General features: G+C 46.9%; 1 protein-coding gene across 10 annotated transcripts in view; it reads left to right on the forward strand.

Annotated features, from left to right (window-relative positions):
* SORBS3 (sorbin and SH3 domain containing 3) overlaps positions 1 to 22,998 on the forward strand; it is a 97,577-nt gene that overhangs the window by 2,745 nt on the left and 71,834 nt on the right. The window contains exon 1 of one of the 10 annotated variants that reach the window (XM_081171397.1): positions 3,711 to 3,822. The exons of 8 other annotated variants lie outside the window; for them this stretch is intronic. The gene's annotated coding sequence lies outside the window, so the exon portion shown is untranslated. Of the gene's footprint in view, positions 1 to 3,710; positions 3,833 to 22,998 lie in introns of those variants that run through there. One more of the 10 variants, XM_081171406.1, reaches the window with a different exon arrangement.

Genomic DNA, 22,998 nt, shown 5'->3' on the forward strand with positions numbered 1-22,998 from the left:
CTAGGTGGCTTTCAACAGAACATTAAAAACAGAATAAAACTTCATACATTAAAAACTTCCCTAAACAGAGCTGCCTTTAGATGTCTTCTAAAAGTTGGATAGTTGCTTATTTCCTTGATATCTGGTGGGAGGGCGTTCCACAGGGTGGGGGCCACTACTGAGAAGGCCCTCTGCCTGGTTCCCTGTAACCTCACTTCTCGCAGTGTGGGAACCGCCAGAAGGCCCTTGGCGCTTGGCCTCCGTGTCTGGGCAGAACAATGGGGGTGGAGATGCTCCTTCAGGTATACTGGACCAAGGCCGTTTAGGGCTTTAAAGGTCAACACCAACACTTTGCATTGTGTTCGGAAACGTACTGGGAGCCAATGGTAGGTCTTTCAAGACCGTTGTTATGTGGTCTTGGCGGCCACTCCCAGTTGTAGTTTCCAGGTCACCTTCAAAGGTAGCCCCACATAGAGCGCATTGCAGTAGTCCAAGCGAGAGATAACCAGAGCATGCACCACTCTGGCAAGACAGTCTGCGGGCAGATAGGGTCTCAGCCTGCGTACCAGATGGAGCTTATAAACAGCTGCCCTGGACACAGAATTGACCTGTGCACAATTACCCCATTCAGGACCAAGGAGTCCCCCACACCCACCTGCACCCGGTCCCCCCCAAACAATACTTCTGTCTTGTCAGGATTCAACCTCAATCCGTTAACCGCCATCCATCCTCCAACCACCTCCAGACACTCACACAGGACCTTCACCGCCTTCACTGGTTTTGATTTAAAAGAGAGGTAGAGCTGGGTATCATCCGCATACTGATGAACACCCAGCCCAAATCCCCTGATGATCTCTCCCAGCGGCTGCATATAAATGTTGAAAAGCATGGGGGAGAGGACAGAACCCTGAGGCACCCCACAAGTGAGAGCCCAGGGGTCTGAACACTCATCCCCCACCACCACTTTCTGAACACAGCCCAGGAGGAAGGAGCGGAACCACTGTATAACAGTGCCCCCAGCTCCCAGCCCCTCAAGACGGTCCAGAAGGGTGTTATGGTCGATGGTGTCAAAGGCCGCTGAGAGATCCAGCAGAACTAGGAAACAGCTCTCACCTTTGTCCCTAGCCTGCCAAAGATCATCGACCAACACAGCCAAGGCAGTTTCAGTCCCCTGATGTGGCCTGAATCCTGATTAGAAGGGATCCAAATGGTCTGCATCCTCCAGGTGTGCCTGGAGTTGTTCAGCAACCACTTGCTCAATCACCTTGCCCAAGAATGGAAGATTTGAGACTGGGGGATAGTTGGCCATATTGGCCAGCTCCAAAGATGTTTTTTTTTAAGAAGTGGTTTAATGACCGCCTCTTTCAGTGGGTCTGGGAAGGCCCCCTTGCAGAGAGAAGCATTCATCACCCCGCAGAGCCCAGCGCCCAGCCCTTCCAGGCTCGCTTTTATGAGCCAGGATGGGCAAGGATCAAGGAGACAGGTGGTCAGTTTCACTAGTCCAAGCAGCCTGTCCACATCCTCGGAGGTAACTTGTTTTCCAGTCGTCCAACTGGCTTTCAGCATGTCTTTCGTGAGGTCCCCACTTATTCCGTATCACATCCTTAACCCTCTCAGCCAGTTTTTCTATTCAGCTTATCTGTCTTTGTCCTGTCCACTCACCACTGTTCTTCTTGCTCACAGCTTCTCCTTCCTCGTTTGCTGATCTTCCTTTCTTTGTCCTTCCTAAGGTTCCTGTGGCTTAGGGCCCACTGTTTCCTCTGCTCCCTCGTCCTGCCTCCGGACTCGCTGCCACTTTGATCAGGAGCACCCCACGTACTGCCCTTAGAAGTTGATGGACTACAGCAGCCATCGTTCCTGGCCCTTGGCGATGGGGCTGATGGGAGCTAGAGTAAACAACATCTGGAAGATTCCATGTTGGCCACCCCTGCCTTAGTTTGTTTCATCCTGGGCTCTTCCTTTTCTAGAACTAGTAAGGAGAGCAAACCCCATCATTTCTCACCATTGGACATGCTGGGATGGATGGGAGTTGTAGTCCAGCAATATTATTCTTGTTATTATTATTTATTAAACTTATACTCCGCCCTATACCCGAAGGTCTCAGGGCGGTTCACAACAAGACCACAACATATAAAATCAAATATCTGAAGGGTCACAGTTTCCCCACCCCTCTTCAACACCTTGTGTGAGGTTTTCCTAGCCCTGCTCACTGGCTGCAAGGCACACCATACCTTAAAGCACACACACACCTGAGTCTTGGAAGCTGTTGTTACTCCTCACAATTCGCAGAACCCGTAGCAAACTACAGTTTCCAGGTTTCTCCTTTGGGGGTTGGGGTGGGCTGCTTTAAATGTATGATATATACACAACCATGTTTTACTAATAATTTAGACGCGGCCCTGTTTGGAAACATGCTGTTTGCAGTTTCCCTCCTCACCAGTTCTGTGCTATTTTTCTAGGAAAAGAGGTGCCAGAACTCACCATGAACGCCTTCCTTGTCCCTGAGAGGTGCTGGAACTGAGTTCCTGCGAGTTCTGGCCCTGCCAGTAATGGTCAGTTTGTGAACATGATGTGAACTGATACCCCAGCAGGTCAGGTGGTGAGGGCTGGGAGGGGGTTTGCAGACAAATAGACAGGCAAGCAAAAAGCAAATGGCAGCTTTCAGTCCTTTGTTTAGTCCATTATTAGATCAGGTGTATTCCGGGAAGGGCCTATGGCTCCGCTGCAGAGCATGGGCTCTTTGAGAAGAAGCAAGACTTTCCCTTTCCTCCCAAGAAACATTATGTATTATTTGTACAGATAGCATTTACCATGCTGCTGCAAGGAGCTGTCTTTAGAGCAGGCTTGTCGCTCTACGCCAGTCTTGGCCCGTTCTCCTTGACCTCAGCCACATGCACACAAGAAGTCTCCCAAAGGGAGGGTGTCCTCTTCCCACCAAGCACCTGCTTTGTGAAGCACACCCTCCCTTGACATCTCCCCTTGACGCCCGCTAGCCAGGAAAGGACTCTGCAGCAGCCTGGAGAGCTGCTCTCTGTCTGCCTAGATAGTGCGAGCCATGGGGGAACCGATTTGCTGTAAAGCAGATTTGTATTCTTTGCTCACTGCCTAATCATCTGGAGGCATCTGGCTGTAGGTGTTTGTGGAGACCAGATACATGAGTGCTCTTAATGCACAGTATTTGGTTTTTGAGCAGGCTGCTCAGGTGCAAAAGGGGAAGGGGCTCTAATAGCTGTGCAGAAGAGGGGATTTCTGCAGGTGTCACATGACAAGCTGAACAGGGTAAAATTCCCTCTTCTGCATAAATAGTATTAAGAAAGGAGTGTTGCTCCGTGGCAGAACACCAGCTTTGCATGCAGGTCATCACAGGTTTGATCCCCAGCATAGGGAGGTGGTGCTAGGAGAGACCCCTGCTTAAGACCCTGGAGTAGCTGCTGCCAGTCAGTGTGGCAAATATTAAGCTAGATTGACCAATGGTCTGACTCAGAAGAAGGCAGCTTCCTGTGTTGCCATTAAAGGCGTAGGAGCCCTGTCTTCTTGGGTATTTGACCGTCCTATCTCTCAGTCTGTTGTCCGAGGTAGAGAGATATTTTGCAGAGGAAACATCCAGTCTGAAGCCAAAGAGGGCAGTTGCTAACACTGCTCAAGGATAAACGTTAGCCGTGCAATCTGGGGGCGGGGTGGGGAACATTTGGGTGGGGAATGGAAATGTTTACATGGAAAGCAGAAAGGAACAACAGAATTGGCTGCAACAAGTAATGAAATCCAGACCGCCCCCACCCTGCAAGAAAGGGCCATGCCAGCATCTCCCCAGAGGGAGCCAGAAACTTTGCAAAAGAAAGATAAGTAGGTTGGGGTGAGTAATGCTGTGGCTGGAGGCATGTTTATTGGCACCTGGCACTTGGGGGGACACCCCTCCCTTCGTAGCGGTTTGGAGAGGGGGAGTGAGGCTTGGTTCTCAGGATGGTGGGATGTGGCACACTTGCAGGGACTGGGGGTGGGAATGGAGTTGGCACCTAGGATCACACGGCACAGCCGGCCAAAGCCTGTCTAAGTAGGAGAGCCACATTGCAAAAATCTTCACGCAGCTCAGAATGGAAAACACAGCCGTGCTGTGGCTGCTCCCCTCCTCCCAGACCCACTTTCCAGCAGCTCCTCCTGCTCTTTCTGAGAGTGTTTGGGCTCTCTGTCCAGGCTGCGTGTCTCTGAATACTAGTGAGGAGAGGGCTTTTGCTCTCAGGCCCGTCTTGTGGCTTCCAACGTGCATCTGGTTGGCGACTAGGAGAATGGGATGCTGGATCAGACACAGCTTTGGTTTGTTCTAGCAGGGCTCTGCTTATAAGGACAGAGGGCCGGTCTCTGGTCAAGGACACCTGGTGCAAAGTCTGCCTCTGACAGTGGCCCAGTGGGTAACTTGGGGCAAATCACTATATTTACATAAGTCCCCACATACATACAGATTTATTCCATTTGTTTCATAGGTTAGGTGAAGTGGAATAAAAATTATAAAGCATGCCAAATAATGCAGCAAAAACACTTTAAAGACTGGCAAGTGTATTATGGCATAAGCTTTTGCAGACTACCCCACTGGAAATAATGAGCTGGAAGCATTGTTTTTCAATATTTTGGGTCACCTGATGATTGACCACTCAGGGGTCAGGGATGGGGGAGCTCTGGGTCCAGCTTGCTAGCCAGATCCTATTCCGGACCTCACCCCTGAGTTGGGAGAATCACCAGGATAACAGGAAAGACCCTTGTCTTAAGAGACTTTGGACAACCATCATATTTCAGGGAATATTAGGTTAGAAGGATTAAAAGCCAACCTGCTAGTATAATACTGTTACCTTATTCCACCTTCAGAAATAACCAAGCAGAGTAGCATTGCTCAATTGGAAGAACTCCCCACTTCTCTTCCATTTTTCAGTTAATCATGCATCCTATGTGTGTGGGCAAGCAAGCAGCCTTCTAAAAAATTTGTTGCCATGATATTTGAGGTCTTGTTTACAAGGCAAGAGCTGGGCCAAGAAAACAAACCATAGCATATTTGCTCCTAGCAGTTTTGCCCATCCACAATACTTACTTGAGATTATAATATAGAGCAGCCTTCAAGGCTGGGCATATACCGGTAACTAGGAATGGGGTAACCCGTCAATTTTGCTTTCTCTTGTTTTCTCATTTTTCCAGTCTTAAGCTCAGTTCCTCACATTTCTACATTACTTTAAAAAACAAAACAAAAACAGCTCTCAATTTTTTTTAATCAGTGTTTAGGTTCTGCTAATATGCACATGCTTCTATGCGGTTTTGCCTGATATACATTTTTTTGCAAACTGTTCGCCTTTATAATGCATTTATGTTACTTTTGCTGACGTGCATTTCTATGCAGTGTTTACTTGGGTGTTCACGTTGCTTGGCTGGAGAACTGCATTGCAAAATTTAGAGAAGTGCAAGTGTCAAAGGATAGCTGTATTTTGGTTTGTGTAATGTTTGAAGAAGTGCAATTTAGGTAGGTATGCATTAAAATGTGAACCGAATTGAATTGCTCCCCTAATTGAATTGTAACCCAGCCCCAGCCCCGTTATGCCTTTGTATGCACTGAGTAAGCAGCATCACGACTTGGGTGGTCAGAGAAGTTACCCAAATAGGAAATTGTATCTTAATAGCATCTTTAAGCAGGAGTGGTTGCTTAACAACAATAGCTAATAGTATATTTAAGGAACATAGCTCTTAGCCCCCTCACTTTCACTGCTGCCGCCCATGTAATTTCTTGTTTGTCACCCTGTGGACATCTCCCTCCCATCTGTAGTCAGCTGAAAAAGCAAGAGGAACAAAGATCAGCTGGTAGCACAAGGCTCTTTTCTCTCTCCTCAGCAGAAACATCGACTTCCCCTCCCACCCATACACATCTGCGCTGAAAAAAATAGGGACTGGCAGCAAAATGGAGCAAAATGCGGCAGTGAAGGCAGTGAATGCATGAGCTGATCTGGGTGGGAGGGAGATAATACTCTGAGGCTGCCCATCCATATTTGTTTGACAGCAGCCTAGGACCTTGTAGCAGGCAGGAGAGGAACAGCACCAGGTTTGGCCTTGCAGGTTTTGCCACCCTGTTTGTTAGTCCTCCCCAGCCACCCACTAGATTTCTCAAGAGGCACTCCAAGGTTCAGTCTTCAGATTGTTGAATTGCTGGCAGAATCCAGATGGGGAGCAACATGCAGATGCTGCAGCCACCCACCTGGTTTCATACAATTGCTCAGCCAGTTTAAATTGGTAATGCAGATGTTGCACTCACCTGTGCTGGAAAGTGGGTTCAAGTGCTGCCTGGAGAGGGCTGAAGAGAGGCTGGGGCTGCAGTCCTATACCCACTTACTTAGGAGTAAGTTCTACTGAACTCAGTGAAACTTACTTTTGAGTAGATATAAGATTGTGGTGTAGGCCCTACTAGGACACTCTTCATTTCCTTCATGTTGTTAATCATAGAATCATAGAATTGGAATAGACCACAAGGGCCATCGAGTCCAACCCCCTGCCAAGCAGGAAACACCATCAGAGCACTCCTGACATATGGTTGTCAAGCCTCTGCTTAAAGACCTCCAAAGTAGGAGACTCCACCACACTCATTGGCAGCAAATTCCACTGTCGAACAGCTCTTACTGTCAGGAAGTTCTTCCTAATGTTTAGGTGGAATCTTCTTTCTTGTAGTTTGGATCCATTGCTCCGTGTCCGCTTCTCTGAAGCAGCAGAAAACAACCTTTCTCCCTCCTCTATGTGACATTCTTTTATATATTTGAACATGGCTATCATATCACCCCTTAACCTCCTCTTCTCCAGGCTAAACATGCCCAGCTCCCTTAGCCGTTCCTCATAAGGCATCGTTTCCAGGCCTTTGGCCATTTTGGTTGCCCTCCTCTGGACACGTTCCAGTTTGTCAGTGTCCTCCTTGAATTGTGGTGCCCAGAACTGGACACAGTACTCCAGGTGAGGTCTGACCAGAGCAGAATACAGTGGCACTATTACTTCACTTGATCTAGATGCTATACTCCTATTGATGCAGCCCAGAATTGCATTGGCTTTTTTAGCCGCCGCGTCACACTGCTGGCTCATGTCAAGTTTGTGGTCAACCAAGACTCCTAGATCCTTTTCACATGTACTGCTCTCAAGCCAGGTGTCACCCATCTTGTATTTGTGCCTCTCATTTTTTTTGCCCAAGTGCAATACTTTACATTTCTCCCTGTTAAAATTCATCTTGTTTGTTTTTGCCCAGTTCTCTAATCTGTCAAGGTCGTTTTGAAGTGTGATCCTGTCCTCTGGGGTGTTAGCCACCCCTCCCAGTTTGGTGTCATCTGCAAATTTGATCAGGATGCCCTTGAGTCCATCATCCAAGTCGTTGATAAAGATGTTGAATAAGACCGGGCCCAAGACAGAACCCTGTGGCACCCCACTAGTCACTCTTCTCCAGGATGAAGAGGAACCATTGATGAGCACCCTTTGGGTTCGGTCAGTCAGCCAGTTACAAATCCACTGAGAGGTAGCATAGTCAAGACCGCATTTTACCACCTTCTTGACAAGAATATCATGGGGCACCTTGTCAAATGCCTTGCTGAAATCAAGGTAGGCTACATCCACTGCGTTCCCTTCATCTACCAGGCTTGTAATTCTGTCAAAAAATGAGATCAGGTTAGTCTGACATGACTTATTTTTCAGAAATCGATGCTGACTATTGGTGATCACAGCATTCCTTTCTAGGTGCTCACAGACTGTTTGCTTAATGATCTGCTCCAGAATCTTCCCTGGTATTAATGTCAGACTGACTGGGCAATAATTATTTGGGTCCTCTCTTTTCCCCTTTTTGAAAATAGGGACAACATTTGCCCTCCTCCAGTCTGCCGGGACTTCGCCTGTTCTCCAGGAATTCTCAAAGATGACTGCCAGTGGTTCTGAAATCACATTTGCCAGTTCTTTTAATATTCTTGGATGCAGTTCATCTGTCCCTGGAGACTTGAATACATCTAAACTAGCCAAGTATTCTTGTACTATCTCCTTAGTTATTCTGGGCTGTGTTTCCTTTGCTGAATCATTTGCTCCAAATTCTTCAGGTCGGGCATTGTTTTCTTTATCGGAGAAGACTGAGGCAAAGAAGGCATTGAGGAGTTCAGCCCTTTCTGTGTCCCCTGTTTGCATTTCACCATCTTCTCCTCTGAGTGACCCCACTGTTTCTTTGTTCTTCCTTTTGCTACGAACATACCCATAAAAGCCTTTTTTGTTGCTTTTAACCTCTCTAGCATGCCTGAGTTCATTCTGTGCTTTAGCTTTTCTGACTTTGTGTCTACACGTGCTGGCTATTTGTTTGAATTCCTCTTTGGTGGTTTCCCCCCTTTTCCATTTTTTGTACACATCCTTTTTTAATCTTAACTCAGTTAAAAGTTCTTTAGATAGCCACCCTGGCTTCTTTAGGCACCTTCCATGTTTCCGTCTCATTGGTATTGCCTGACGTTGTGCTTTTACTATCTCCCTCTTAACAAACTCCCAGCCATCATGAACTCCCTTTCCTTTTAGTATTACTGTCCATGGGATCTCACCCAGCACTTCCCTAAGTTTTATGAAGTCGGCTTTCTTAAAGTCAAGAAATTGAGTCCTAGTATGCTTGGCTGCTTCTTTCCGCTGTATAGTAAACTTCAGAAGAGCATGATCACTCGTGCCTAATGATCCTTCCACTTCTACCCCACTAACCAGCTCATCAACATTGGTTAGGACCAGATCTAAAATGGCTGTTCCTCTTGTTGCTTCTCCCACTTTCTGGACAATGAAGTTGTCTGCAAGGCCAGTGAGGAATCTGTTTGACCTTATGCTCTTGGCTGAGTTTGACATCCAACAAATATCCGGGTAATTGAAGTCCCCCATTACTACTATCTCCCTTCCTTTTGCATGCTTGGCCATCTGTTCCAGGAAGGCATCATCTATGTCCTCCGTTTGGCTTGGGGATCTATAGTAAACTCCCACAATGAGGTCTCTGTTATTCTTCTCTCCCTTAATTTTGACCCAAATGCTCTCACTTTGGCTTTGAGGTTCTAAATCTTGGATCTCTTCACAGGTATACACATCCCTGACATATAACGCCACTCCTCCTCCTTTCTTGTCTGGTCTGTTTCTCCGAAATAGATTGTATCCCCCCATTATTACATTCCAATCGTGGGACTTATCCCACCAGGTTTCAGTGATGCCTATTATGTCATATTTAGTTTGCTGTACCAAGAGCTCAAGCTCATCTTGTTTATTTCCCATGCTTTGCGCATTAGTGTACAGACATTGAAGTCCATTAATCATTCCCCCGTGTCTCTTACTTAAGGATTTTTTTCCTCCCACCACTAGGTCTGCGTGCTGTTTGCTCCATTTGGTCTATGACATTTGGATGATCATCTTCATCAATTGATAGACTCCTACCTTCAGGAGCACTGTCTCCCTCCCCCACATTAGTCAGTTTAAAGCCCTCCTGATGAGGTTTCTGAGATTTTTGGCAAAAACATTTCTCCCAACCGTTGTGAGGTGCAGCCCATCATCATCATCATCTTCATTCATTCATTCATTCATTCGTTTGTTTGTTTGCTGCCCATCTGACTGGGTTCCCCCAGCCACTTTGGGCAATTCCCAACAAAAAAATAGTGAAAACACAATGCAACGTGACACACCAAAAGCTTCCCTCCACAGGGCTGCTTTTAGATGTCTTCTAAAAGTTGTATAGTTCTTTATCTCTTTAACATCTGGTGGGAGGGTGTTCCACAGGGCAGGTGCCACTACCGAGAAGGCCCTCTGCCTGGCTCCCTGTAACTTGGCTTCTCGTAGGGAGAGAACCACCAGAAGGCCCTTGGAGCTGGACCTCAGTGTCCAGGCTGAACGATGGGGGTGGAGATGTTTCTTCAGGTCTGCTGCAGGGCTGAGGTCGTTTAGGGCTTTTAAAGGTCAGCACCAACACTTTGAATAGCCTTCCTCCAAGGCGACCTCCAGCTGCCGCGCTCACTGTCTGTCAGTGCAACAGTAACAGCAGCATGCCAGATCATATTCCAAGCAGGTGGCTTCTCCCTTTCCTTTTCCTGCTCTGGCATGCTGCCCTTCCCACCTTCCATCTCCGCTTCCTGCAAAGTAGTTTCCCTGCGGGGTGTGGAAATGTTTGCATGTTGTGCGGGGGGGGCACTTAAGATCACTTTATGCAATATGCTTAAGTTGATGTTTGAGCAAGCACATACTTTTTGTTTTGAGCTACTGTTGCCCCTGATTCTCTGATTCTGCCTTTGCAGGAAAATGAGCATTGGTTTTATTGTGGTCAGTGCAGAGCCCAGAATCAGTTGTGTGCAAAAACCAGCCCTTGCCAGGTGGCGTAAAGAAAAATATGCTATTTGGTGTATGCCAGAAAGCTCCAGCCACACCCATATAATACCACCTCTTCCTATCCGCAGCCTTCCTTTCTTCAAAGCTGAAATGGGGAAACTGCAGCCTAAGTTAAGGGGACCTCATCCACTCTTGGTGTGCCCCAGCCCACCATCTGATCTAGCTTCACCCAAACCCCTTGTTAAAGGAGCAAATATGAAGCAATATCACAAAGAAAGGCACCTCTGAGTATGTGCAGAGTACCATTCTCTCACTGCTGAGCGACTGGAGTCTGTTCACATGCTTAAAATTAAGCAGTAGAACTTCCTTCTGGTGCAGATTTCTCCCATCATTGCTCTGCGCCTTCCTAAGCTTAGCCAATTCCTTAAGTTGCAGCTGTGCATATTTTTACAATGCAAATTCCATGCCATTACCATTTATTTAATAATATTGATAATTTATTCTCCCAGTTATGGGACCTTTAGAAATCCTTTTCAAGAGTCCCTGGTTTCTGGGTGTTCTGGTTGCTTTCCTAGCTTTTTTAATCAGAAATAGTTTTCATCCCCAATGTAACCTTTCAGGTTTTATTTGCTCATGAGATGAGTTCTATTTCAGAAGTCATCAGCTAGGTGTGACCTGGGAGGGTCCAGAGTGGAAGCAGAGCTCCGTTCCCTAGTGCAGAGGATTGCTAGCCCTGGACCTGGGAGCTGCCTCTGCTCCTTTGAGGACGGTTCAGAGAGGCCTCTTCCATTACTTGACGGCTGAAGATTTTATGAAGGAGTTTTGAGAGGAGAGAGATAAAGTTATATGTGTGGAGTTTGATATGCTTTGACTGAGTCATATGTTCAGTGGTTTCTAAGGGAGTATAAATCAGCTCCAACAGTTGCTGACATTTTACAGGAAAAAATGGGGATACAATTGTAACATCTCTGTTACCATACTAAAGAACATGGCCTGAGGACCCCCCCCTTTTTCTGCTGTGCCTTCTTGGAGGGTATCTGTTCTGTATGCTGTATTCTGGGGTAGCCAACTCAGTGCTCTCCAGATCTTGCTGATCTGCAACCGGTGGTGAAGCTACCTGCTCTGGCGTAATCCAGGAGCGTGGCCAGTGTGCGTCCCAGGGGGCGTGGCGCGCGTTGGGGCATGCACGGCAAGTGGTGCATGTCCCGGGGTTGCAAATAGAGCACCGAGCACCCCGGGGGGTGGCCACGATGTCACTCCCGGGTGGCACCCAGGGCACACCGCCCCCCTGCCCCCACCTTCGTCCGCCGCTGACTACAACTCCTATTATCCTTGACCAATTTCCATTTTGGCTGGAGGTTTTGGGAGTTGCCGTCCAGCAGCATTTGGAGAGCACTGCATTGGCTACTCCTGCTGCATTCATTTACTCTGGGATAGCTTGCCCTCTGCTTAGCTAAAAGTTAACCTCCCACCAGATAGCTGCCTGAAGCCCCCGGGGTGGAGGCTTTGCGCAGCTAACCCCAAGCTAGAAGAGCGAGACGGAGCGCTGTGCAGCGCTCCGTCTCCCTGTTCTGGCTTTGGGCTTAGCCGCGCAGCCTGCATTCGCTCTATAGGACACACGCACATTCCCCCTTAATTTTTGGAGGGGAAAAAGTGCGTCCTATAGAGGGGGAAATACGGTGGGAAGGTAAACGGCGTTTCCGTGCGCAGCTCTGGTTTGCCAGAAGCGGCTTAGTCATGCTGGCCACATGACCCAGAAGCTGTACGCCGGCTCCCTCGGCCAATAAAGCGAGATGAGCGCCGCAGCCCCAGAGTCGTTTGCGATGACCTAATGGTCAGGGGTCCCTTTACCTCCCTGTAAAGCATGACACAAGTGCAACTGATTGTCTGGGACTTTCTCAACATCTCTCTCTCAGCTACTCAGTTTTTTTTTGTTTATAGCAGCAATTTTCAAAGTTTTTAGCTTTGTGAAATGGCCCTCCCCATCAACTTGTCTGTCATGGAAATCAAATCTTGCATGTTGTGGACAGCAGCACTGCCAGGTCCTGGTTTCGGAGCAAACGTCTGAGGGCCCCCCCTGCGGAGAGTAAGCAGGATGTTCGCAATGTGTTCTAAAGAGCGCACTCAATTCAGTGTCGCTCCAGATGACCTCAGCATTCATCCTAATTTGCTTACACAAGGCCCATGTGAACGTTAGACTGCATCCGGTCTTTATTGAGCAATAGTTTTGATTTTTTGTGTGATGAGGTTATGCAACAATGAGCATTCATCTTGATTTGTTTGCAGGATGTTTGTATGTCTTCTGTTAATCACTCATTCATCCCACACTTTTCAGTCTGTTTCCCCATTGCTTTCATAACCATAAAAATACTGTTTGTGCTTTAAAGTGGATTTGTTGCAGCAGGGCGACAGAGCGGTTTGCTTTAAACATAAAATTCCCGTATGTGCTTGACTCATACTTCCGAAGTAGTGGCAATGTGGAGGCCGCCTTATGCAGAGTCACTGGGCTTCTGGCCTACGGCCATCACACTCACTCCATGTTTATGTAAATCAAATAGGGTTTGTTTTTGTTCTTAAATATTATTAAGTGGTCTTTACATTTTGTCAAATAAAATAAATAAACTGAGAGGATGCCATAGCCTAGAATACATGCAATGCTCCCCTTGTGATAGGAATTTTGAGGTCTTAAAGGTAAAGGTACCCCTGCCCGTAGGGGCCAGTCGTGTCCGACTCTAGGGTTGCGTGCTCATCTCGCTCTAGAGGCCGTGAGCCGGCGCCGTCCGAAGACACTTCCGGGTCACGTGACCAGCGTGATGAAGCTGCAGCTGGTGAGCCAGCACCAGCGCAGCACACGGAATCACCGTTTACCTTCCCGCTATAAAGCGGTACCTATTTCTCTACTTGCACTTAGGAGTGCTTTCGAACTGCTAGGTGGGCAGGAGCTGGGACCGAACGACGGGAGCTCACCCCGCCGCGGGGATTCGAACTGCCGACCATTCGCTCGGCAAGTCCTAGGCACTGAGGTTTTACCCACAGCGCCACCCGCGTCCCGTTTTTTGATGTCTTAGATATATGGAAATGTTCATAAATGTACCAACCAAGCACATACATAGATCAGCACAGGAAGACTGACCTGGAACCATTTTGATTCCCAAACTGTCCCAAACTGACCAAACGTTTTCCCTGCAAGGTCAAAGGAAAATGGAAAAGCCTCCCCATTGTCTTTTCCTTCACAAATCCTGTCTTAAGGGTATGTCTGTGTTTGAATAGGCTGTGAGCCTGTGACCTGGCCCAGGAACTAAGTATTTAGCACTACAAAAGACTGGCCAGGCTCCCCAGGCAATCCAATCAAGTAACCTGCCAGACAGGAGATAAACAACATTCAAATTTCTGTTTTAGACCGCCTTTTCTGTGATGTAGGTATGATGTATCTGGGGGGTGGTCTTAGGTTACACCCCTTCTGTGATGTATGTATGATGTTTCTGGGGGTGGTCTTGATCTAGAGCAGTGTTTCCCAACCGGTGTTCCGCGGCACAGTAGTGTGCCGTGGAACTTTGCCTTGTGTTCCGTGGAGGCGGGCGAGTCGGGCGGTGAGAGGCGGGGCGGCGGCGGCGAGCACACGCGGGACGGCGAGCGAGCGAGCTCCCACATCCCATCGCCGCTCGCTACTTGGCCTGCGCATCCGCTCGCTACTGGGCCTGCCCCAGGAGGTGGGGTTGCGGGCATCACGCCCTTCCCCACGTGAGCGGGGAATCCCATCCGCCCCCACGTGAGCGGGGAATCCCATCTCAGCCCCCGCGAGAGCAGGGGAATCCCATCCGGCCACGCCTCCTGGCCAGCCAATCGGCTGGCTGGAGGGGGCGTGGCTTGCCTCGAGATTTTTTTCATGAAACAAGTGTGCCTTTGCCCAAAAAAGGTTGGGAAACACTGATCTAGAGGATGGCAATTTCAAAAGTCTTTATAAGGCCTTGCATGCCATTTTTCTGGGTTCCTCCTCTCTCCTGCGTGTGAGGGGAGCACCCTGTTGCAACAGATCAATAAAGATCAAGCTTATTAGCTGCTTTGCTTCTCAATATTTTCTGGTTGGCCTCTGTTATTTTCTCCTACCAATAGGGAACCTATGTAAGGACTCTATATGGGCTCTTGGATACCCCATAAGGGAAAAGGGCAATTTTTATTTACAATACCCTGTGGTTGCACGCTGCTGTTTTTCATTACCAACCGTAATGGTTCTATGGTTCTACGTTCTATGATTCTGTTAATTACAGGGGTGGGGAGCCTGACCTGTAGCCCTTCAGATATTACTGGACCTCAGCCTCCCTCTACCACTGACCATTGACCATGCTGTCTAGGGCTGGCGAGAGCTGGAATCTAACATCATCTGGGGGGCCACAGGTTAGTGCCCCCCCCAACCGCTGCTTTGGAATGTAGCTGTTAGACAGTGACCAAACTATGACTCTCAGGCAGCTGAAAACAGAAAGCAGAAGGTGAAGGAGTACAACAACCTGGGGAATTTGATGCTTTGCTTCTATGCACCACTTTCTAGTCCTGAATAAACGCACAATGCATTGGTCTGCGGCCATAGGGTTTAACAGCATGGACGTGATAGCTTAATTTAATGCAGTTTGGAAAGTGCTTTAAGAATAGATCCCATGAGAACAGAAAAGTGTGTGGCAGGGAGGTTGCACTGATGCAAACAAATTATTCATTTGTTGTATGTGCAGCAGTGGCTGTCTCCAGTCAGAAAGTGTTGCCTGATTGTACTGTTGCAGATTTTGTGGCAGATTATTTAGCCTTTTGAGATCAATGGCATTTTAGCATCATTAGCTAATGTGTGCCCTGATTATAGAATCATACAATCATAGAGTTGGAATAGACCACAAGGGCCATCGAGTCCAACCCCCTGCCAAGCAGGAAACACCATCAGAGCACTCCTAACATATGGTTGTCAAGCCTCTGCTTAAAGACCTCCAAAGAAGGAGACTCCACCACACTCCTTGGCAGCAAATTCCACTGTCGAACAGCTCTTACTGTCAGGAAGTTCTTCCTAATGTTTAGGTGGAATCTTCTTTCTTGTAGTTTGGATCCATTGCTCCGTGTCCGCTTCTCTGGAGCAGCAGAAAACAACCTTTCTCCCTCCTCTATGTGACATCCTTTTATATATTTGAACATGGCTATCATATCACCCCTTAACCTCCTCTTCTCCAGGCTAAACATGCCCAGCTCCCTTAGCCGTTCCTCATAAGGCATCTTTGACTATTTTGGTTGCCCTCCTCTGGACACGTTCCAGTTTGTCAGTGTCCTTCTTGAACTGTGGTGCCCAGAACTGGACACAGTACTCCAGGTGTGGTCTGACCAGAGCAGAATACAGTGGCACATGATCTGCTCCAGAATCTTCCCTGGTATTGATGTCAGACTGACTGGGCGGTAATTATTTGGGTCCTCTCTTTTCCCCTTTTTGAAAATAGGGACAACATTTGCCCTCCTCCAGTCTGCCGGGACTTCGCCTGTTCTCCAGGAATTCTCAAAGATGACTGCCAGTGGTTCTGAGATCACATCTGCCAGTTCTTTTAATACTCTTGGATGCAGTTCATCTGGCCCTGGAGACTTGAATACATCTAAACTAGCCAAGTATTATTGTACTATCTCCTTAGTTATTCTGGGCTGTGCTTCCTCTGCTGAATCATTTGCTCCAAATTCTTCAGGTCGGGCATTGTTTTCTTTATCGGAGAAGACTGAGGCAAAGAAGGCATTGAGGAGTTCAGCCCTTTCTGTGTCCCCTGTTTGCATTTCACCATCTTCTCCTCTGAGTGACCCCACTGTTTCTTTGTTCTTCCTTTTGCTACGAACATACCCATAAAAGCCTTTTTTGTTGCTTTTAACCTCTCTAGCATGCCTGAGTTCATTCTGTGCTTTAGCTTTTCTGACTTTGTGTCTACACGTGCTGGCTATTTGTTTGAATTCCTCTTTGGTGGTTTCCCCCCTTTTCCATTTTTTGTACACATCCTTTTTTAATCTTAACTCAGTTAAAAGTTCCTTAGGTAGCCACCCTGGCTTCTTTAGGCACCTTCCATGTTTCCGTCTCATTGGTATTGCCTGACGTTGTGCTTTTACTATCTCCCTCTTAACAAACTCCCAGCCATCAATGCATTCCTATGGGAAACCGTGCATCGCAAGACGAAAAACTCGCAAGACGAAGAGACTTGCGGAACGAATTAATTTCGTCTTGCGAGGCACCACTGTATTCCTCTCTCCCTTAATATTGACCCAAATGCTCTCACTTTGGCTTTGAGGTTCTAAATCTTGGATTTCTTCACAGGTATACACATCCCTGACATATAACGCCACTCCTCCTCCTTTCTTGTCTGGTCTGTTTCTCTGAAATAGATTGTATCCCCCCATTATTACATTCCAGTCGTGGGACTTATCCCACCAGGTTTCAGTGATGCCTATTATGTCATATTTAGTTTGCTGTACCAAGAGCTCAAGCTCATCTTGTTTATTTCCCATGCTTTGCGCATTAGTGTACAGACATTGAAGTCCATTAATCATTCCCCCGTGTCTCTTATTTAAGGATTTTTTCCTCCCACCACTAGGTCTGCGTGCTGTTTGCTCCATTTGGTCTATGACATTTGGCTGATCATCTTCATCAATTGATAGACTCCTACCTTCAGGAGCACTGTCTCCCTCCCCCACATTAGTCAGTTTAAAGCCCTCCTGATGAGGTTTCTGAGATTTTTGGCAAAAACATTTCTCCCAACCATTGTGAGGTGCAGCCCATCGCTTGGCAGAAGTCCATTTTCAAGAAACTGCAGTCCGTGATCTAAGAAGCCAAACCGTTCCTGTTTACACCATTTGCGAAGCCAGCTGTTCACTTCCACTATTTTTCCCTCTCTCCCTGGGCCACGTCGTTCAACTGGGAGGACAGATGAGATGACAATTTGTGCATTTAATTGCTTCAATTTCCTGCCAAGAGCCTCGTAGTCTCTTTTGATCTTCTGGAGGCTATTGCTTGCAGTGTCATTGGTTCCCACATGAACCAAGAGGAAGGGGTATTTGTCAGTGGGTTTTATGATTCCTTGCAGTCGTTCAGTTACATCTTGGATCTTAGCCCCGGGGAGACAGCACACTTCCCGAGACATCTTGTCAGGCCCACAGATCACTGCTTCTGTTCCCCTCAGTAGGGAATCCCCTATCACCACTACACGCCTCCTCTTAGGTTTGGTTGGGGTTCTTCCGTGAGCTGTCCGTTCCAAGGTCGCCTGCACATTCCCTGAGGACTGACTTTGCTGCTCGTCTTCATATACCTGATCGACTGTAATGAGGGAGAGATCCTCAAATGGAGTCTGCTCTTCGTCTTCCATGCTAGGGGAGAGGACCTCAAAGCGATTGTGTATTTCTCAACAATCAGAGCGAACCCTGGGCCTCCTACTTCTTTGAGTCACGTTTCTCCATATATCTGGCACCTGTGATGGTGAACTAGCCTCCTTCTCAGGGGAGTCCCCTGTCTCCTCCTTGGTGGAGACGGTGTGCTCTGTTGCTTCCAAGAAGAGCTCCAGCTCTCTAAGAGGGCAATCAACATGCAATTGCTGCAGGTAAAGCTGCCTGCAACCTTTGGCAAGATGGCAAACATTGCGCAGGAACCGCAGGTGACTGCAGCTCTTCCCTCCCTCTCCATCTTGAAAACGTGTCGTTGGGGGTGGCTACAGTGGTCCTCCATCATAAAAACGTGAAGACAGGACAAATAACTCCCCCCACAAGAAAAAAACCTAGGTCTCCCCCAACAAATGTTTGAGACTAGCTCCTCTAAATGTAAAAGATGGATCAAACTGCGCACGCCGCTAGGCTGCTGCCCTGCAAGCTCTGATAAGCTCCTCCCACAGCTAGTCACCTGCTTCAACACAAACCCTGCCCCCTCTGACCTTTGCACAGGGAGAACAGCTAATCAGCCACAAACACACACACAAGAAAACAGGGAGAGCAGTTCCTGCTCCTCTTTGTCTAGAAAAATAGCATGGCAGTTACCCTCCATAACACGCACAGACATTTCCCCTTACTTTCTAGGAGGAAAAAAGTGAGTGTTATGGTGCAAAAAATATGGTATGCCACTTCATAAAGTTCCACATATACTGGTGGCACTTCATTAAGTCTCTATGTGAGATTCCGAAAAATCATTATTTAACAACTATACGGTTATATCCCACTACAAGTAAAATATATGGAGATAGTCTTTTTGCTGTTCCATGTTTTTTTAAACTGCAGGATGTGTGTCCCAGCACAGGAAAGAGTGAGGGTCTGTGCATCCTCCATTAAAACAGAAAAGAAAATTGTGGTGGTCTGGGCTAAAATAAGCTTCACTGCTCGTTATCTAGCTATATGAAGTTACCGATATGATTTAAATAATAATAATAATTCTACAGACCTTTCAAGAAACACATTTTAAACAAAATGGCGTAGCCGTGGCTGTTGGTGGCGGCTGTGTCACTCAGCACTAACTGCATCAGAGGAAATGGTCCATAAATTTCCTTGAATCTGTTACCTTCTGAATTAATCCATTTCCAGTGGAAGCTCATCATTAAGATCTGGTGAGTGTGCCATCCTGCCTGCCAAAGCACCCCAGCCATATCTCACAGACTCTCCCCCAAGCCTCTTCACTTTGCACACTGCATTTACAAATATGGAAGAACAAAACACTTCATTTTTTCAGGGACAAAATGTTACGAGACCAATCTTGTTAAGCTGATGGTTTGTTGGTAGTTAGATATCACTGGTTGAAATCCTCAGTTGGAGCTAATGGGTAGGAGAGATTTGGAAAATCTATCTGGGTCTGAGAAAAGCACTGGGATTTCATGCAGCTTATGCTCAGGGCTTTTTTTCCAGCCGGAACTCAGTTCAGGTGGGCGCCATTGCCATTCTAAGGGAACAAGGGAGGCGTTCAGGGTGAGTTCCTGCTCCTCTTTGTCTAGAAAAATAGCATGGCAGTTATGCCACTTTATAAAGTTCCACATATACTGGTGGCACTTCATTAAATGACAGTGGATGAAGCATAACTCTTATTCTGTAAAAATCTGATAGTGTGGGAAGGCTTGAAGATGAGGATGTTACTGACGGGGAGATCTTACAGTTGCAAGATTTATTTCTGTGGAGGGGCTCTCCTACCAGCTTCCTTTGAGAAGGATGTGCTCTCACAGAGTGACTCATCCTTTTCTTCTTTGTTGACCTACAGTGTTCAAGGATCCTGAAGCCAGAGTGTCTGCCTGCTCCTCTCTAATAGTGAAAGTCGGTTCTCTTTGGGGCATGTAAGCAGGCAGTTTGGAAACTTGGGAGACATTTGGCTTCAAAGCTGATTATGCTGACTGGCTGTGTTCCTTGGCCAATCATTCAACCTGCTGGTTAATGAGTTGCAAGCCACGTGTGAATGTCGAGAAGGGAGTGGGGAGCAGCGGTGCTCCTATTGGCTGATGTCCTGGCCCATGGGGACAACATTGCCCTTTCAGGATTGGAGGGGGGTTATTCAGTTCACAAAAATGCTTTGTGGGTGTTTAATGAAAGAGGTAGCATAATGGAACTTAGTTTTAGAGTTGCATCCAGCTGTGCTTTGATTACTAAGGACCTTTTCCACCCTCCTTTGAGACCTTTGGAAGCAAACATCTTGCAGGCTGAGTCCCATGCCAGAGCATGTAGCACCATCCAACCTTGTTTAAAGAACTGGTGTGCAAAAGGGAGTGTGTGTGTGTATGTGTAATTTTATTTTTGCATTTTAAGTTTTACAAACAAACAAACAAACAAACAGAATACAAACCCCTTTGAATCCCCCCCCCTTTGTGGTTCCTTATGTTATTATTTTCCCTCTGCATCTTCCCACAGACAGAGCAATAGACCCTCAAACCCGGGGGTCACAGAATAATCCCAAACCCCAGAGCTTGGGGCAGGTATCCCTCTCTGTGTCCACAGTCTCTTTTGCCTCATTGGTGGCTTTCGTTTATGGGTTAATGATGGGCCATCGTTTGCCTTCATTCTTCCAATGTGACCCATCCAGCTCTTCTAGCCCCTCTCATAAGCTTATTTCCATGTTTGGTGCAGCTTAATCAAGCCTTGCTTAATTCTAATGTTTAATAAAACCAGGAATTTTGGGGGGAGGATCTGGCACCCAGGAGTTTAAGGAATCCTTGGCCCTCTTCAGGCTTATAACACTATTTTTTAAAGCGCAGGATGACCAGAGCCCTCCCCGGCTGAGCATAATCAGGGCTGTGTTTATGCCTCAGTTCTGCTTGAGCTCAGAAAAAGCTCTGAATCTTGAAAATCTTGCTTTTATTTAAAGGGAAGATAAAGTTTCCAGTCATTGTGCGCAGTGCTTAGTGATTGCTGGTTTGTTATTAGTTGTCAGAAGGGGAGGAGTCAGTTTGTGGAATTGCTCCTTGCCACTCCTCACAGTATAGTTTTGTGCTTGGTATTGGACTAGGGCTAGGAAGCCCCGGGTTCAAATCCTCACTCAACCACAAAATTTCCTCAGTGATACTGGGCTACATGGTTGTTGTGAAGATAATATTGGAGGGGGAGGAAGGCTTGAGCTGCTGGGAGGATAGAAGCACAGTATACAAACAATAAGCAAAATAGTACAAGTTGCAGGATATGTTCTGCTGGTGGCCCTCTTCTTTTTTTAAAAAAAATTATACAGGCCATTGGTATATGTATCAAATGATATCATGCCCCCTTTGTAATTTATTTTACTATATTATAAAATTTTAATATAAAATGATGTCAAGTCACCTCTGCAATATGTTTTCTGAGCTAAACAAACAAAAGCTTTCCTTTCCTTTATAATTTTAATTATAACAGTAGTTCAGTACATCTGGAGGGTCCTGGGTCGGAGAAGGCTCTCCTGCACCAACTGGTAGTAACTCTTAGAGTCTCCCGGCAGGCGTATCCCCAGCCCTATCTGGAGATTTCGGAGATGGAATCAGAGACCTTCTCCAGGCATAGCATGTGCTCTGCAACCAGCCCTTCCTCAGCCACTAAGCTGATGGTGCGGACTTCAAGCCCAGCTTTTGGCAGGAGTCAGCAGTGCCAGTGAATTTCCGTGGGCAGCTGATTGGCATTCAGGTGACTGGTGGTGACAGCAAGCCCCTTATCAAGGAACTGTCAGGAACATCATCAAGGTGCCCAACTATCTGCCATCACAGATGATGTCAGGGGCAGGTGTGGTTTTGGGGAAACAACCTCACTGGCCCAGTTGGCCCATGGGCTGAAGGCTCCCCACCCCACTGAAGATCCTACAGAGCTAAGGAAGAGAGAGATAGAATTTTGGGCTGGCATTGCCAGAAGAATTTAGAAATACAACAGTCAAGAGTGGAAATTTTTAAAGACGTCCCAAAATATCTTTTGGATCTCAGGCTTAACTTTAGAGATATTGTTGCTCTGCTGAGAAGAAACAAAATTATCTTTAGGTGGGAGTTTCCCCAAGGCCTATCTTTCAGCTTCAAAGGAAGGAAAATAAAAATAAGATCAGAAGAAGATAAAGTAAAGTTTTTGTATAAATACGAAGACATCAATACCAGGGAAGATTCTGGAGCAGATCATTAAGAAAACAGTCTGTGAGCACCTAGAAAGGAATGCTGTGATCACCAATAGTCAGCATGGATTTCTGAAAAATAAGTCATGTCAGACTAACCTGATCTCGTTTTTTGACAGAATTACAAGCCTGGTAGATGAAGGGAACTCAGTGGATATAGCCTACCTTGATTTCAGTAAGGCATTTGACAAGGTGCCCCATGATATTCTTGTAAAGAAGCTGGTAAAATGCAGTCTTGACTATGCTACCACTCAGTGGATTTGTAACTGGCTGACTGACCGAACCCAAAGGGTGCTCATCAATGGTTCCTCTTCATCCTGGAGAAGAGTGACTAGTGGGGTGCCACAGGGTTCTGTCTTGGGCCCAGTCTTATTCAACATCTTTATCAACGACTTGGATGATGGACTCAAGGGCATCCTGATCAAATTTGCAGATGACACCAAACTGGGAGGGGTGGCTAACACCCCAGAGGACAGGATCACACTTCAAAACGACCTTGACAGATTAGAGAACTGGGCCAAAACAAGCAAGATGAACTTTAACAGGGAGAAATGTAAAGTATTGCACTTGGGCAAAAAAAAATGAGAGGCACAAATACAAGACGGGTGACACCTGGCTTGAGAGCAGTACATGTGAAAAGGATCTCAGAGTCTTGGTTGACCACAAACTTGACATGAGCCAACAGTGTGACGCGGCAGCTAAAAAAGCCAATGCAATTCTGGGCCTCATCAATAGGAGTATAGCATCTAGATCAAGGGAAGTAATAGTGCCACTGTATTCTGCTCTGGTCAGACCTCACCTGGAGTACTGTGTCCAGTTCTGGGCACCACAATTCAAGAAGGACACTGACAAACTGGAACGTGTCCAGAGGAGGGCAACCAAAATGGTCAAAGGCCTGGAAACGATGCCTTATGAGGAACGGCTAAGGGAGCTGGGCATGTTTAGCCTGGAGAAGAGGAGGTTAAGGGGTGATATGATAGCCATGTTCAACTATATAAAAGGATGTCACATAGAGGAGGGAGAAAGGTTGTTTTCTGCTGCTCCAGAGAAGCGGACACGGAGCAATGGATCCAAACTACAAGAAAGAAGATTCCACCTAAACATTAGGAAGAACTTCCTGACAGTAAGAGCTG

The sequence above is a fragment of the Podarcis bocagei genome (assembly GCF_964188305.1).
Source record: "Podarcis bocagei genome assembly, chromosome: 15".
NCBI classification, from domain to species: domain Eukaryota; kingdom Metazoa; phylum Chordata; class Lepidosauria; order Squamata; family Lacertidae; genus Podarcis; species Podarcis bocagei.